Here is a 19,379-nt window from a genome sequence, read left to right as displayed (position 1 = left end):
TGGTTGATGAAGATGAGATTGAAAGAAGAGAACAAGGTAAGATGAAATAAAATGACACAGCCTGTGATGATACTAAACCAAGGAGCAATGTAGACATGAAGTGGGGTTAGAAAACTTCTTCAGTAGAAATTATTACTGAGAATTTCATTTAGAACTGTGTACTAAATGGGAGGTACAGCACGGATGTTATATGATTTTTGTGTTTTTTATCTTAATAATGGTGATTTGAAATGCAATATGTTATAGATATTTGACAACTTAGCATATTATTCTGTGTTCTAATTACTGAGGATACTTTTGCTGCATGTGAATGATGAATAGATTTGGGTATTCCTATTGTTTATTACATTAAAATAATTTAATAGCATTTATTTCGCTCATGGGCTGTTTCCTCTTCCACATATTCCCAGACCAGCTCCTTCCTTCACATCAACTCACTAACAAGATCTCTCTCTCTCTCTCTTTCTCTCTCTCTCTCTCTCTCTCTCTCTCTCTCTCTCTCTCTCTCTCTCTCTCTCTCTCTCTCTCTTTCTCTCCCAGAAAAAGAAAAGAATAGAAGGCAAATGGCTTTAAACATGGGATTGAATTTGTGCTAGTAACTTCTGAATCTAAGGCATGAAATACGATTAATAGATCCAATGTTATAATTTAAGAACCCTTATTTTTCTCTCTCCATGAATCCAAGTATTAAAAATATGTCCCCAGCTTCGGTAATACTTTGTACCTCTGTCCCATTCATAAAATTGGATTTTTCTGCTTTAAACTTGTTCATATGATCAGTGTTGTTTTATGGGTGGTAGTCTTCTTGTGTCTATAAGGTGCTGTTGACTGTGAGTCATGCAGCACCTCTGGCCTTTATAATCCTCTGCCCCTTTTTCTACATAGGTCCCTGAGCCTTCATAGGAGGGGTGTGATAAAGATATCCCACATAGGATCAAGTGCCCCAAAAATCTCTCAGTATCTGCACTTTGTCAAGTTGTTGAACTTCATATTAAGCTTCTCTATTGAAAGTTGAGTGATGCACAAATCTATTGAAGAGGAATATGTATTTTGGAGGCATATGATTGTCATTTTAATTTATAAGACTAATAGTAATTTTTAATATCAAGCCTATGACTTGTTTATTCTCATATTATTGACTTCATAAGCAGGTCAGATGTGGGTTTCAACAAACAAAGCCACCTTAATGTCATTCATAAAGTAGTGGGTACTGATAAAGTATTTGCAGAACTATTCACACCAGTGAGCATATCTTGCAGGAAGGTAAGCATTGAGCATCATAGATTTCGTATATGTGTGACTCTCAATTAATTTTGTCTTTCTATTACAAAAGTAGTAGCTGCCAATACTATGAGTGCAAGTCAGTAGAGGTGAAAAATCCACCTTAACACCAATTCAATATGTTTGCTGTTATATGTATGAAGTGTCTTCAGCTATAGATTAAATTCCTCAGGTTTAGAAAGAAAATAAGTGTGTATGGAATTACCTGTGATATTTCAGTGAAACATGAGTCCTTTAGACAATACCTCAAAATGTTCTAACTCGTTTTTGTACTCATTTCTATATTTAGCAGCATTTGACTTTGAGTAATTTTATTACCTTTTTTAGTCATTTAAATGGATTTTATATGCAAATGTGTTAGGCTTCTATAGTAGCAGTTTTCCATAAGCTATTGAAAAGAACTTTAGTGTGAACTAGATAAATATTTCAAAGTTACAGCTTTTTGAATTTTAGTCTTATGACCTGAGTTCAATCTCCATGATACACATGGGGGATGTAAGCTTCTACTAACTATCCCTTGGTGACATATATGCTCCCACACATAAAGGCAGTACATAAATATAATTTTAAAATTAGACTAGTAGTGTGTACTTTATCTCTATAAGTCTGTTCTGTTTTGTGTCCCAACTATTGATATTATTTTTCCTTTATGACACTATCTTTATTGTTTTCTTGTGTAAAAAACAATAGAAAGTGTACTATTGCCCAAATAGCTACCTGACCGTAGATACTCTAAGTAAAATATCCAAGTCTTGAAAGATAACTTACCACACTAAAGAAAACATGTAATGTATGTTCTTTGAAGTTCCTCATTTACCATTTACACCGATTGTTTGCCTAGATGGGTTCAGGACAGAGTTTAGCAGACTATCAAGTTAGAACCAATGCCAGGGTCCTTCAGGTTTTCTTCAGAGTAGAAATTCAAGGAACTTTACCATTTTTACTTTAAGAATCCTCCATAAGATTGGTATAAAACTAATCAAAAATGTTTGTACAAGTATCCTTTATGAAAATAGCTGCAAAAATTATCAGTTATATATTTCTAAAATATATTAAAAACATAAAAAGGAAAATAGTAATAATAATTATTATTATAATTATTATTATGCAGTGTAAAGAGACTACCACATAACTACCTTATGATAATCTCATGATGTCAGAAGTCTTTGACAAAATACTTCATCATTACATTAGATATCTATAAACTAAAAGGGTTTATCATAAGCATTGGGGCAGCAACATTGTGGTGTATGGAAAGGAAATCAAGATAACTCCATAAAATTCAGAAAAAAATAGAAGGATGTCTATTCCCTCATTACCTCTGAAATATATTTGTAGAAATCATATCTAGAGCAAATTATCACAGGTTAGAGAAGATCAAAGTATCCTTAATTTTGATGATGATTTTATATATAAAATTTGACAGGATATTTCTTGTAGCTATACTCAAGTTTTTGTTGATCTGTGCTTCTTTTGAACAACAGTGTCATCCCTAGTAGTAACACACACACACACACACACACACACACACACACACACACACACACATGCATGCCCTACATGTATAATGTATGATATATTCATATGTATTTTGTATGATTTGTGAAAATATAAGATAATGATTTCATGGGGTTTTACCTACATAACCTTTATTTATTAATTAAGTAATTTATTTATTTGTTTGCTTGCTTGCTTGCTTTACACACTGAAATTAGCCCCCTTTCTTCCTGGTTGCACTCTCCTCTCTTCTCCCATCTCCATTCCCTACTCCTCAGAAAAGGAGAGACAAGAGCAACAAGCCATTCCAGCACATCAAGTCACATGAGTACTGAGTCCATCCTCTTCTTTGTAGCATGCCTCTAGGAAATGATTGAAAAGTAGGCAAAAAAAATCCCATGTCAGAAATAGTTCTCAGTCACTTTATTGGGGGTCCCCATGAAATATGAGATGTCTTGTGGCTCTATCTCTGTAGTGGGCCTAGGTCCAGGACATGCATGGTTTTTGGTTGATGCCTCAGTCTCTGCAATCCACAGTAGGCCCAGGTTAGTTGACTCTGATGGTCTTCTTGTGATGACTGTGTCCCTACCACATCCTTCTAGCCTTCCCACTGACTCTTCCACAAGATTCGTTTTGCTTTACCAAGTACTTCACTGTGGTTTTCAGCATTTGTTTTTATCTGCTGCTGGGTGGTGGCTCTCAGAGGACAGCAATGCTAGGCTCCAATCTGCAAGCATAGCAGAGTATCCACAATAGTGTCAGGGTTGGTTCTCTCCTACGGGACAGGTTGTGGCAGGCATAGGTGGGACATTTCCTTACCCTCTGCTCTATCTTTATTTCTGGGTAAATTTTAAGTCAAAGCTATGTGGATAAGTGGATGTTCCCCTACCTCCATTTGGAGTCCTGTCTAGTTAGAGTTCAGCCTCTTGAGTCTCCATGACTCCTCCTACTACATGCCTCAGCTGGAATCACCACCATACACTCCCAGAAGCCTACCCTGTCTTAGGCCTCCAGCTCGTTACAGTGATGCCTCCATATATGGTTTTTCTATTCCTTGAAACACTTCTGTCCTACTTCCCCTACTCTCACCAGCTCTGATCTCCACCGTCATGTTTTTTCTAGCATTCCCTCTCCTAAACAGTTCCTTCTTTGCAATGTCTTCTGTGGTCTCTTTTATATCTCATTTAGTTTGATATTTAAGCACCAATCTCTTTTGGTTCTCCTTGTCCTTTTCTTTGGGCCAATAAATTGCATATGGTTATACTGTACTATTGGGTTAAATTTCACATATAAATGAGTACATACAATGTGTGTCTTTCTGCTTCTGGTTTACTTCATTATGGATGATTTTTTATACTTCCATGCCTTTAACTACAAATTTTATGGTGTCCTTGTTTTTAATAGCTGAGTAGTATCCCATGATCTAATTGTACCACAGTTTCTTTATCCATTCCTTAGTTGACTGGCATCTATATTGTTTCCCGTCTCTGTCCCTTAGAGCTAAATCTCATGTTAACATAGTTAAGCTAATCTCTTTGATGTATGGTGGAGCACACTTAGAGTATGTGCTCAGAATTGGTAGAGATGGGTTGCGAGGTCGAGCTATTCCCAATTTTCATGGAAAGCACCATATTGACTTTCAAAGATGTCATACCCGCAATGCAAGAATGTGCCACTTTCTTCACATCCTTGCCAGCATGTGCTACCACTTGAGTTTTTAATTTTCATCAATCTGCTGGGCGTTGGATAGAATCTTAGAATCTTTTTTATTTACATTTCCCTGATTCCTAAAGATGTTGAGCATTCTTTTAGGTGACTCTCAGACATTAAAGATTCATCTGATGAGAATTATCATTTCGTCTGTGTACCCTAATTTTAGTTGAATTATTTAATTTGATGGTATATAATTTCTTCAGTTCTTTATATAGTTGGTATATTACACCTTTGTCAGATGTGGGTTTTGCAAAATTCCTTCTGTTTATATTTTGTGCAATAGTTTCAGGAGTATTTTTATTAGTTCTTTGAAAGTGAGGTAGAATTCAGCACTGAACCCATCAGGACTTGTGCTTTTCAGATGGGAAAGTTTAATGACGGCTGCTATTCCTCAAGGATTATAGGACAATTTAAATTGATTACTTATTTTTTATATAATTTTGGTATCTAAAATCTATTAAGGAAATCGTCCAAGCTGTTTAGATTTTTCCAGTTTTTTTAAAATACAGGCTTCTGAAGTAAAACCTAATGATTCTTTGGATTTCCTAAGTGTCTGTTGTAATGTCCTACTTTTCATTTTTGGCTTTGCTGATTTGGATATTGTCTCAGGGATTATCAATTTTTTAATTTTTCCCATGATCCAGCTCTGGTTTCCTCAATTCTTGGTATTGTTGTTTCTTATTAACTTACTGATTTCAGCCCTGATATTATTTCCTGCAAGCCATTTGTATTGATTGTGTTTGCTTTTCTAGAACATTCACGTGAACTGGTAAGTTGCCAAGATGAGAACTCTATACTTTCTTTATGAGAGTACAGAAGGCTAGGAACTTGTCCTTTAGCATTGCGTTCATTGTGTCATATTTTCACTGAAGTTTAGGAAGTCTTAATTTTTTTTTTGTTTCTTTACTGAGTACTGAGCGGTTCCATGTGTGTATAAGCTTTTTGTTATGTCTGTTGTTGTTAAAGTCCAGCTTTTATACGTGGTTATCTGATAAAGTACAAGGTGTTATTGCATTTTTCTTGTATCTCTTGAGGACTGCTTTGTGACCAACTATATGGTTTTATATTGTAGAATGTTCCATATTGTGCTGAGAAGAAATTATATTCTGTTGTGCTTAAGTGGAAAGTTCTATAAATATTTGTTAGGTCCATTTGATTCATGACATCTCTTTCATTAATCCTCTGTTTAGTTTCCATCCTTTCCATTTCTTTGATAACTTTTCATTGAAAGTCTCTTTTATTAAACATTACAATGGCTAATCTTGCTTGCTTTTTTGGCTGCTTACTTGGAAAATGGTTTTCCAGACTTTTACTCTGTATTAAGTTATTTCTTTATTGCTGTGGTGAGGTTATTGTATGTAGCACAATGTTTGGTCTAATTTCCACATATATTATTTTATCTTGTCTTTTTATCAGAGAATTGAATCTATTGATGTTGAAAGTTATTAATGACCCAAGATTTTTATCTGGTTTTATTTTGCTGTTTATGATGGTAATGTGTTTGTTTTCTTTTGGTGGTGTTGTAGTGAAGTTATTTATATTGTGTATTTTCTTAGGTATATTTAACCTCCATGCATTTGAGATTTTCTTCTACTCTCTCCATAGTGCTAGGTTTTTGCATAGATATTGTTTGAATTTGGTCTTGTCATATAGTAACTTGTTTTCCCCATATGCAATGATTGAATGTCTAGTCTAGGTTGATATCTGTGGTATCCTAGGGTCTGCAAGAATTGTGTCTAGGCCCTTCTGGCATAATTATCTGTGGCAAAGTAATGGATAATTCTTATAGGTTTATCTTATTATGCTACTTGATGGTTTTCCCTTCTAGCCCTTAATACATTTTCTTTGTTCTGTACATTTCATGTTTGAACTAATATGTGTCAAGAGGAATATCTTTTCTGGTCAGATATATTTTTTGCTTTGTAACCTTTTAGTTTGTTTAAGCCTATCTCTCTATTTAGTTTGGAGAAAATTTCTTTTTTTTTTATTTTGTTAAAAATATTGTCTGGTCTTGGAGCTTGTCATCTTCTCTTGTATATTCCTATCATACTTATTCTTAGGGTTTGTCTTTTCCTTGTGTCCTTGATTTGTTGGATGTTTCATATAAGGAACTTTTTCACTTTTATATTTTCTTTTACAGATATATCTATTTCTTCAGTTGTGTCTTCTCTGCCTGAGATTCTTTTCTCCATCTTCCATATTTTGTTGGTGATGCTTACCTCTGCATTTTCTTTTCTTTTCCTTAAATTTTCCAACTCCAGTTTTTCATCAGTTTGTGTTTACTTCATTCATTCTATTTTCATTTTCAGGTCTTGAGCCATTTTATTAACGTCCTTCACCTGTTTGAGCATATTTCCTGTATTTCTTAGATGAATTTATTTATACCTTTTTAAAAGGACTCTATCATATTCGTAAGCATAGATTTAAGGCCATTTTCCTTAGTTTCAGATGTGTTTATATGTCCAGGGAATGTTGTACTAGCTTAGTTGGATTTTATTGGTGCTCTATTGCCTTGGGTTTTGCTGCCCTTTAGCCATCTGGTTGTTCCTTGCTTTGGCTGTTTGTTCCTGGAGATCTCTGGCCTTCTAGAGCATGCAGAAGTACCCATTGGTCGTATGCTGGGATCTGAATCTCCTCCAATAACCTGTATCATTTCATATCAGGTTGTGTCCCAGTTGGACGTATAGTCAGATGATTGGGATATGGGTGTCTGACATGTGTGGTCCTCAGATCTGGCAGGTCTCTTCAAGATGGCTATTAGTACCATGAAAATAGGCTGGCCTTTTCTCAGGATTCCAGGAATATTCAGATGTTCAGGGCATAAGATTGTTTCTTCTACCATCTTGTATCACCTTGTTTCTCTAGGAAACATGAAACATTGCTGGCATTTTGGAGTAGGCTCCACTGAGCAGCCAATTGCTTGCTCTGCATTCACTGAGATCCTGATTCTCAGACTCCATGCCTGCTGGAGGCCTACATTTTGGAATAAGACCCTGTCTACTCCTATTGTCCAGCAGTTACTAACATTAAGACAAGTAGAATTGCAGGACATAAACTCAAATCATGTCCAAGTTTTCCAAAAACTGTTTTTGCAGAAGTCCGTAGCTGTAGCCATGTGCTTCTGGACCCCAGGTTTGGGTAGGCTGGAAGGTAATGGGTGACTAAAACCTGGGAAAGTGTCCCTCTTGAACCTGCGTATCATCCATTTGGGGCTTCGTTGATGTGCGCATAGCTCCTAGGATGACTCTGCTTATGCAGGAAATACAATCATTTCTGTGTTAGAGTCCACAACTTGCCTACACACTTGGTCCACAGTCTCTCCATCCCTGATACTCACACACCATGCATGCCTTGTAGCAACTTATTTGAGTGCAACTTTTTAAATATTTGTCAAAAATATTTCTTCTTTTATATTTATCTTTTGTTCACTTCCAGTTGAGAAACTATTTCCCATTTCTCACATTATATTACATTTCATCTGCAGTATGGATTTTCGAATGAATAGTGTTCATATGTGAAACAATATACAATGATAAAAGGAGAACACACACAGAGGTGTTTTGATGTAGTTGAAAGTACACATATCTATATTTCTGCACACACACACACACACACACACACACACACACTCACAAAAACCCACAAACACAAGGAGATAGAAGCTAATTCTAAGTAAAACATCTTTTCAACTTGAGAGTGAGAGTAGGGACCATAGAATGTTTTCTGAGTGATGCTGGAGGGAAAGAACCGAAGGGAAGTGTAATGAATTTTCACTTCAATAGAAAATATATTTTAAGTTATGTTTGACTCTTCAAATGTCAAGTCTGGAATTTCTTATTTTAATTTACAATAAAAATATATATAGTACTCTGAATTCAATATTGATTTGTAACACATCAAGATGTTTAACTTGTTAAGAATTCTTTGATTTCTAAAGAACATATTTGTCTCAGTGAATATTCCTTAAGGATTGTGAAAATTTTGAAACCCATTATTTTCATGTAATGGGCAAGGATTTTACATGATACACCTAAATTTTTATCATGTTTTTTGTGTTCTTATTAATATTCTCTTTGATTTTAAAATCATTGCTTAGTCTTTCATTATGATGAAAAACTGAAATAATTTTGTAGTTGCTCATTTCTGTCATAAATTTCATCATGTATTTAGGATAATGATTGGTGTCCATATTTTTTATTGAGTGTCATAGTGAGGAGTAGGTTTCTATTAATGTATGATAGTTATAAAAATTTTGTTTGAATTTATCTGTTGCACTTAATACTTAATGAAGACATTCATATATATTACAAAATGTATAATAGTTTCATGAAATACCTTCTAACTTCCATTACGATGAGGACATTTGTTTCTTTGGAGAATTGCTGCAGTTCTGTGTTGTACCATTTTGCTATGATACACAGGATAATTCTGTTTTATGTAATATATATCTATGTTATAGTAATATGCATCTGAACTATCATATAGTGATTTGCTTTCATTTTTTCAGTTTTGTCTTCTAACCATTCCAAGAAGCAATTCCCAAAGGAGTGTACCCAAGATTCTTTCCTGAAAGAAACCCAAAGAATATTTGGTTGTAATTGCCTTTCAGCTTGATAGAAAGAAATTCTGGGAATATTCACGTGACAGTGAAGTTCATAAGACAAGTGATTATGGAAATGATCTGTGTGAAAAATACATGTTTCATTTCTGAAACAAGAGATCAAGAAGCTCCAGTTTCTCCTGGGAGAACTCAGTCTGTGCCTCTCATAATTTCACAACTGGAGGCTCCTCAGAGAAGAGTTTCACAGCAAATTTTGAAGTAGAATTGTATTCTGCACAAAAATAGAGAAATATTAAATAGTGAACCTAAAGGTCAACACAGAATAGATATGGGATGCAAATTTTATAAATGTAATCTGTGTGGAAAATCAATTACCAAGTCCTCAAAACTTCAAGTTCATCAAAGAATTCACAGTGGAGATGAAACTTATAAATGTACTAAGAGTGAGAAATCATTTACAAAGTCCTCAAAATTTCAGGCTCTCCACAGCATTAATACTGGACAAAAATATTACAAATGTAATGAGTGTGGGGAATCATTTACCTCATCCTCTGCTCTCCAGGTTCATCAAAAAATTCATTCTTGAGAAAATGCTTACGAATGTAATGAAGGTGGGAAATCCTTTACCAACTTCTCAAGTCTTCAAGTCTACTACAGAACCCACACCAGAGATGAACATTACAAATGTAATGAGTGTAGGAAATGCTTTACCCATTACTCAAATCTCCAACGTCATCAAAGAAACCATACTGGAGAAAAACCCTTCAAGTGTAGTGAGTGTGGGAAATCTTTTACCGAGTACTCAAATCTCAAAAGTCATCAAATAATTCATACTGTAGATAAACCACATAAATGTAATAACAGTGAGAAATCCTTTAGACTGTCCTCAATACTGAAAGATCATCAAATAATCCACAGCAGAGAAAAACTTTACAAATGTAGTGAGTATGGGAAAGCCTTTACCCATTACTCCACTCTGCAAATTCATCAAAGAATCCATAATTGAGATAAATTACATAAATATAATACATGTGAGAAATCATTCAGACTGTCCTCAACACTTAAATATCATCAAAGAATCCATAATGGAGAAAAGCCTTACAAATGTAGTGAGTGTGGGAAAGTCTTTAAAAGGTACTCAATTCTCCAAGGTCATGGAAGAATCCATTCTGGAGATCAACCATATAAATGTAATAAGTGTGAGAAATCATTCAGACTGTCCACAACACTTAAAATTCATCAAAGAATCCATACTGGAGAAAAACCTATAAATGTAATGAGTGTATGACATCCTTTACTCGCTTTTCACCTCTCCAATGCCACCAAAGGATCCATACTGGAAAGAAACTTTACAAATGTAAAGAGTATAGGAAATCTTTTACTCACTCTTCAACTCTCCAATGTCATAAAAAAAATCCATACTGGAGAAAAACCTTTCAAGTGTAATGAGTGTGAGAAATCTTTTACCCAGTACTCAAATCTCCAAGTTCATCAAAGAATTCATACTTGAAGCAAACCATGTAAATGTAATAAGTGTGAGAAATCATTTACAGTTTCCTCAAATCTTAATGTCCATCAAAGAACCCATACTCTAGAGAAACCTTACAACTGTAATGAGTGTCGGAAATCCTTTACCCAAAAGTCATCTTTCCAAAGTCATCAAAGAACCATAGTTGAGACAAACCACATAAATATAGTAAGTGTGGTAAATCATTTACATAGTACTCATAATTTCAGTCTCACCACTATATTCATACTGGGGACAAACCTTAGAAATATAATGAATGTGAGAAATTCTTTACCTCTTCCTCAACTTTCCAAATTCATCAAAGAATCCATACCTGAGAAAAACTTTACAAATGTAATGAGTGTGGAAAATCATTTACCAACTCATAAAGTCAACAAGTTCACTACAGAAACCACACTGAAGATAAACATTACAAATATACAGACTGTGGCAAGTGTCTTACCTTGTCTTCAACTCTCCAAGTTCATCAAATAATCCATACTAGAAAGCAACCTTATAAGTTTAAGTAATACAGGAAATACTTTTGGAAGTCCTAAACTCTTCAAGCCCACCATAAATACATACTCAAGACATAACTTATTAATGTAAAGAATGCAATGCCCTTTACCCAGAAATCATATCTTCAAAGACAACAGATCATGCAAAATGGAGACCCACTACTTTAGTACAAGCTAAAACTTAGAGCACATAGAAATTTCCTATAAGAGTCTAACTTGATAGGTAATTACTGTCCCAGACTTCATTTGAGAAACATGGTTTTTAAATGAGAAAACATGCTTTTAAGTATTTAAACAATGTTGAAATCTTAGTCATTATCAGAGAACCCATACCAGGAATCTTAATACTTGGTAGGAGTTGGAAAAGTTTTATCGAAAAATACACCTTCTATTTTTATTACATAATTATTTGAAAAGTAAAATAAGAAAGAATGTTTCATGCTATTTTAATCTGATGTCATTGATTAGTAGTGCTATAGAATTCATGTCAAAACTGAGTAAAGAAATAATATTTTAAAATCTAAGGATTTAAGCCAGGATAATATTACTAATATCTATCCTAAGACAAGCCTGTTGAGTAATATACTATATAGTTTAGTATGGTAGAATACTGGTGAGTATAAAATATATTCTATATGAACATTATTTTGTTGGTAGTATTTGTACTTTTTATGGATTATAAATTATAGATACTTTTAAATATCTGAAGCTAATCCATAATTTGTCATGATTATTAATAAATATATTATACCTGTGTTCTATTAATTCTGCATTGCTGTAATTAATGTTCGTTACATGCTGGGATGTTGTTGTTCATATCATTAATTCCACAGCTCATATTGCGAACAAAAACATGTCACAAAAACCAAATTTGATCCCTGTCGAAAACTTAAAAGATAATAATTAGGAAGAGAATATCTGGGGAGCAGAGGAAACATTGAGTATAATAAGAGTTGAGTGTATGTTTTTCGTGGGAAAAATTACTGCCATTTGGATCCATTGTGGGAAGAAGGGATTAAGGCTTTAAGAGGACAAATATATCTCTGTTCAATATATTTGTGTTTATAGAGTAAGTGAAACATTTTAATCATCATATTCTCCTTTATAGGAATTTGAACTAAAATATTGCTCCCCTAAAGAATCTGTGGCTACCAAGATGAGGCAAATATGCCTTATCTCTAGTTATATATAATATTCCTACCTCTTAACAAGGTTAAATGTGATCCTATGTAATTGGGACACAATGGATGTTTACGCTAGGGATTCTATTGACAAAATGTAAACCAAAAATTACCTCTAATATGTTATCTTAATTTCTATACATGGAACTACTGAGATATTGTGGTATAGGTCATTTAATATGTCGAGTATATTATGAATGGATTTATTAATGAGTGATTCATCAATATTATAAATTAACAAGTTGTATTTAGTTTAAATTACTTTTGTGAACCAATTAAATAAATCTTGTAAGGTTTATATTTAAATTCAAATATATCAAAATAAAAACGTGATTCAAACACATGACCTAATATTGCTATGTGTGTACAAATATCACCTATTCTGTAAGATAATTCAAACTCAAATGACCTAAATTTATATGAGATATTTGTTCAACCTAAGTACAGATAAAAATTGCTCCTAAAACATAGTCAAAGATGATGAAATGTTGATTTCCAAGCCATAATCCTTGTCTCAGAAGGTAGCCTGACTCTGGAACTACCTCCCAAGATATTGTAGTTGAAGAAACAAGCTAGAGGCTGTAGGTAACCAGTTTAATGTTTCATGGAAGATTTCTTTGCCCTTGATAACTTTAACATTAGTTTGAGAAACTCAAATCCTCAGATGTGTCCTCAACAAGATGGATTTTCCACTAGGTATCAATTTTCAAAAAATTTTTAAGTCATTGCTTAGAGTAGGCATTTGTTGATGAAGCAGGTGTTTCACTGGATTCTGGAAGCTGTCATACTTTATTTATCTGCCATTTACATTATGTGGGATCGATAGCATCAGTATCAGGAAGGAAGACTGATTGAATTGTGGGTCACTCTTGAGCCTGAGTTAGAGATGTCCGCAGAATATCTTTCAGCAATTTTCAGGTTAGCATATTACAACTGCATAGTGACAGGACTGAGGAACTGCGTCTATTTGTATTCTGTGGACTTGGCTTCTCTTCTGGCTAAAAATGTAGTTCTATTCATCTTAATATATGTACAGTAACTGAGCATTGATATGGTGCCAATTCCACAAGAGCTGTTTCCCAGGTCTATGGAAATGAAATCCTATACAAACTTCAACCTGTAGACCATTGCAACCTCTGAATGTTTTAGAATATCCTCTGGTTAAAATTGACAAAGGTTGTGAATTACAACTCAGTATACTTATGCTAGGGAGCTAACGTGTGTGTTTGGCACAACACAGGGCCAGAGGTATACCTTGTTTAAGAACAACTAACCTTTCCAAGGACAATACTACCCTGACACAACATTATCTTGCTGATGGACACAGAGTGTTTCTATGGTTTTGTTATCAGGGCTTGAATTAGGCAAGTCTGATTATAGTAGCACAAGGTCTAGACTCCTTCTGGCTTTAATCTCTATGGGGATTTTAGGACTAGTGACTAATATATAGCTGTACAAGGCTTTATGGAGTAGTGAAATTTGGCCAAGAGTATAATGAAAACACAGTATTCCAGTACCAGTTGTTCTCATGGTAAATATGAGTGAGAAGAAGTAGGGGACCAGAAGTCTGTATATGACAAATAGGAACATGATGCAAACTGTGTAGGGTCCCATTCTTTTTCTCCTATGTAACAGATCTTATTTTCATGAAGCCCCATTCAGTGGTGCAATATGCTTCTAATGTGCTGGTCTAACTAGCCATGTATTTCAGTGCACTGAAGCATGAATCTTGTACAATTCTCAATCTCAAGTAATTCTACTATGTAAAATTGAGAGAACTTTCTGTGGTCATAACTGCATAAGATAGTAAGTTTTCATATGGAATCTTTTGGAAGGAAGCTAAGAGGGTTTTTAATAAGCAGAAAGCTGAGTGAGGAGGTAAGTTTTAAAAACTACCTTTGATTTACTCTTGCAACTGTTACGATTTTAGATTGAAGAAATAGCCATTTTTTTAAATAGTGCAAATTCTCAGTAGTACATGTTTTTGTTTCTTTTCATCGTTAATTCTCTTTTTTAATCTTCTTGGGAGTTGTAAATTGATAAGCTTTGGATCAACATATATTCTATGTTTGCACCTGAGAATAGTTTTGCAAATTATTGGCCCTTAATGCAAACATAGACGTCACGTTGTGTGAAACAACTTTAAAACTTCAATACATAATAAATCAGACCCAAGAATTTATATGGTTGAAAAACAGAAGAGTTCAGTTCTTTCACACTTCTGGCTGTAGTTATTAAAAGTTATATCTGAATTCTTCTATGACCGTGAACTTTTTTCTAGACAACTATTTCATGTAAGTGATATAAATGTGCTTAATTATGCTAATGAATAAAAGAAAATGAAAATATAGAAAATGTATTATAATTTCCTTTTTAAAAATAACATTGAAGCATTACAAGCAAGTAAAAACAGAAATTTATGAAAACTAATGAGTAAAGGTGAAATTATATTCTCAGACACTCATATTTTCTTATAAATTAAATAGGAATAGAAATGACCACCATCCATACTGCTAACACCCAAACCTGGGCCAGCATAGAGATGGTCCATCTCAAAGCTTCCTAGAAGCATAAATGAAAACAGGCTGCAGCAGCTAACAGAGTTGCTCTCATCTTCGCTATTCTCTTTCTGCCTCTGCAGACTGAGAGCCGTGCACTACTTGGAGAGAATCTGTAGTGATGACACATTTAAGCAATTCCTCTCTTTGCAAGACCATGAATCATCAGCATTGACCATCCCTCATCCTGTTAGTCTGATGGTTTTGAGTACATATATCAAGAAGTCAGTGTTGGAATATGATGTGACTTACTTGATTATACATGCAACTCATACTGTGTGAAAATAATGAAATGATAAAATTGATGAAGATTTATACAGATATATCAAAATATTTAGATCCTCTTTACGTCTTTTATAATGGAATGGAGAAAAAACTGTGACAACCACATCTGCAGTGCCTCTGATACTGCTGTGTGCATATATTCCTACATGTACTATTTAATATCACTAAAATCATATTAATAAATACAAAAATGTTTTAAGTACATGGACTCGGTGCAAAATAAATATTCATGATTTTATCATATAACAACAGGACAACGTTCCTACCTTTTATTTTAATTTAGAATTATTCTCTAGATATGCATTCAGATTTCTTAAAATGGTATGTAATCAGATATGCTAATAATTTCTTATTATTCTCTTCAAATAGTTGACTAAATATTGATGATTTTCACTGATGTTCAGATCTAGGTTCATGACTCTCAGTTCCAAAATAAAATCCGTGGGCAAACCTGCTTCCTTTCACACTGCTCCAACACTTTGCAGATAACTGTTTTCCACTCAGTCAAGAGCAATGATAATGTAGAATAGCATCTCACTATTAAATCAGATCAAAAAAGTCCAGAGTTGGAAAATATAAAAAAGTGGAAATTATGAATTGTACCATTGAATGTTTTTCAATTATAATTTTGTTTTCTCTGAAAATATAAGGTTTGAACTTCAATCAGGTATGGGTTGACATTAATATTTTAGTATATTATTTTGTTTCATAGATGCAACCACTTGTAGCCTATCATAGAATTGAAATCACTATTGTGAGATGGTTTGCTAAATTTTACTTATGCATGAAAATATTTCAAAAGAAAGATTAAAAAGGCCAGGAAGTCTACCAACACTAATTGTGAGGCTTTTTTATTTCACCCAAAGCACATGGTAGATCCATTCAGAGAATCTGTTTAGAAATAAAAGATTCATAATGTCAAAGTCCAATAAGAAAGTAGTGAAATTCACTTCAAACAAGCATTACCAGCAGGTAATTAGAGTTCAATTGTGTTTACACTCTCATAAATTTGAGTCCAAATATTCTCTTGCCAACAAAAGCAAATAATGGAGATTATATTGCCTTCCTTTTATCCTTATCACCTAACTCAGCTACCTTCTCTACCATTAGAAGAAGATGAGCCTATTATAATGCAACGTGCTATGTCAAGTTTGATGATATCCATGTGAGGCCTCTCCTTTTCTGAGAAGAAGGAGAGGATGGTAAGTAAGGTACAGCAGATGAGATGAGAGGAAAGGACATGGAGGAAGGGGTATGCATTATATCCAGATGTAATGTAAAGAAATAATAATTAACAAAATATGCAATTCAAAAATAGAATGGAGATGATGAAGAATTCTCCAAATGTGTAAATGCATTACATGCTTTTTTCCTGAGAAAGTGCCAGATAGCTTTCCAAAGTGGCTGTACTAGTTTGCATTCCCACCAGCAATGAATGAGTGTTCCTCTCTCTCCACATCCTCGCCAGCATGTGGTGTCATTAAAGATTTTGATCTTAGCCATTCTGATGGGTGTAAGATGGAATCTCAGTGTAGTTTTGATTTGCATTTCTCTGATGACTAACGAGGATGAGCATTTCTTTAATAGTTTCTCAGCCATTATGACAGGCAGATCTGGATCCTGGGGTCCTCCTCAAATTAAGGCACCAGCCAAGGAGAATATAGGCAGTAAGCTTCGAACCCCTACCAAGACCTAGCTGACTAACAGGATATTCTCCACCGTTGAGTGGAGAGTGAGATCTGACTCTCACACGAACTCTGGTGCCCCTTTTCTGACCATGTCCCCTGGATGGGGAGAACTGGTGGCACTCAGAGGAAGGATAGTAAGTTACCAAGAAGAGACTTGATATTCAAAGAGCATATATAGGGGGAGGAGGTCTCCCACAATCACAGACATAGGGGAGGGGAGAAGAAGCACATGGCTGGTCTGTATGGAGGATTTGCCCGAGATGAATAAAATTGGCAAATATTTGAGAATGTGAATGGGAGGTAACTCAGTAGAAATTACTAGAAGCAAAAGCCATGAGAATTTGACAGGGAGATATGGGAGGTGGTTTAGGGGATTAATAACTGTCCTGATCTAGGTGAAAAGGGGTATTTTAAAATATAACATGTGTCTGTGTATTTATTTACAGTTGGTTAGAAAATACAACCATAACAGCTATAGCCTAATAATAAACATTTATTTGGTGCTACTTTTAAATTATTAACAGTACTCCTCTATTATCCCCTCCCCTTTTCTGAAAAGTGGAAACCTCATTTGTACCAACCCACCCTACCACATGATGTCACAGGAGGAAAAGAGTGTCCTCTTCAACTGTGGTCAGGCAAGGGATCCCAGCTAAGGAAAGGAATGCAAAGGCAGACCACAAATCAGAGACAGCTTCTGTTCTCTGTGTTAGGGGACCTACATGAAGACCACGGTGCACATCTGCTACATATTCATAGGAGTTGACATCCAGATCATGCACGCGTTTTGGTTGCTGTTACAGTCTCTGAGATCCCCTTGGTCCCAGTTTACATTGTCTAGTATATTTTCTTGTGGTAATCTTAACCTATGCAGCTCCCTCAGTACTTTCTCCAATTTTTCCACAAAACCCCCCATGATGTGCATATTGTTTGGCTCTGGGTCTCTGCATCTGATTCTATCAGCTGCTCTATCAACTCTCTCAGAAGACAGTTATACTTGACTCATATCTTCAAGCATAGCAGAGTACCCTGTATACCGTGAGGGGTTGGATCTCTCCCATGAAATTTGTCTCAAGTTATGACCAACATTGGTTGGCTTTTATCCTCAATCTCATTTCCATCTTTTCCCTACACTTCTTCAGGGCAGGGTAAATTTTGAGTGGAAGGTTTTTTGGGTGGGTTGGTTTTCCCTTTCCTCCAGTGGAAGTCCCAGGTGCATACACAGGCCACTTCGGGCTGCATGTCTCCATACATTAAGATTCTTGGCTAGGTATTGGCTCATAAAATCTTGGTAGCCTCCCCGATCCCAAAAATGTTCCCCTAAAATTTCTATTCTCTCTCCCAGTTTTCACCTCCTCATTACATCCGATTCCCCCCATTCCGTTCCCCATATGCTCTCCCTCACAGTTACCTACCACAGTCTACTTCTGCTGTCTACCTTATTTCCACCTGAGTGAGAGTCATGCAACCTCCCTTTGACCCCTCTTTTTCCTTAGGTTCATTGGGTCAGTGGATCATATCATGAGTTCTTATCATGCTTGTCTTTCTGAAACTTGACACTATACTATGGATGATATTTTCTAGTTTCACCTATTTTCCTACAAATTACATGATGTCATTGTTTTTAATAGGTTAGTAATACTCCATGTGAAAAGTACCCCTTGTATTTATCTATTATTTGGTTTAGGGACATCTTTTTGTTTCCATTTTCTACCTATTATGAAGAAAGCTACTATCAACATAGTTGAGCAAGTGTCCTTGTGGTATGGGGTAGCACCTTTTGAGTATATGCCAAGGAGCAGTATAGATTGGTCTTGGGGTAAATCTATTGCCAATTTTCTGAGAAATATCCAGTTTAATTTTCTTTTGATACATCAAGACCCAAGGATCTTTGTTTTTCTTTATCTGTAGAGGAAAACAGTTAAGTTAATTTTTATTTTTATCTTCTTGAAAACTGAAACAAGCCCTCAGTTATATGAATAACTAAGATTAACTAGGCTACACTATGGATGATTCTCATTTTAAAAAGTACTTAAACATTGAGAATATTCTCTAAATTTATTTAATATATGATAAATAACATAAAATACTTTATAGGATATTTTTAATGTAAATAGTAAGTTAAATAAATATTTTTAAAACATAAGTTATAGTTTTTTTACAAGTCTGAATCTTTAAATTTAAAAAAAATGTGTATTTTTAAGTTTAACAAGCAGCAATGCAAAATGTAGTGTTCAGAAAAGAACTTAATGAAATCTGTTGTGTCCTAGTATTATGGAGGATCTAGCAATTAAACTGAGGTCATCAGACTTGCACAACAACTCTGAACACCTATGCTTGATTTTTCTTGACCTGTTTAAATTCAAATGAGGGAAGCCAAAAAAACTTCTTCCTAATCCTTCTTAATGTCCATTTTCAAAACAGAATATATCATCACCATTAAATATTTTAACTGATTTTGCTAAAATGGAAATCTATGATAAAATTCAGCGATTCTTCAAAATGTCTTTGAAAACAAAGTGGTGGGATAAAATGCAACTGTCCCACAACTAATTATAATTAACAGAATAAAAATGAACAGAAAAAAATG

General features: G+C 34.6%; 1 pseudogene; it reads left to right on the top strand.

Annotated features, from left to right (window-relative positions):
* The first annotated feature begins 9,380 nt into the window (after window positions 1–9,380).
* Window positions 9,381–15,098, top strand: LOC127186628 (zinc finger protein 160-like; annotated as a pseudogene).
* The last annotated feature ends 4,281 nt before the right edge of the window (window positions 15,099–19,379 follow it).

This window comes from Acomys russatus, unplaced genomic scaffold (assembly GCF_903995435.1).
Source record: "Acomys russatus unplaced genomic scaffold, mAcoRus1.1, whole genome shotgun sequence".
Lineage (NCBI taxonomy): Eukaryota > Metazoa > Chordata > Mammalia > Rodentia > Muridae > Acomys > Acomys russatus.
This window is presented reverse-complemented; position numbering and strand designations above follow the sequence as displayed.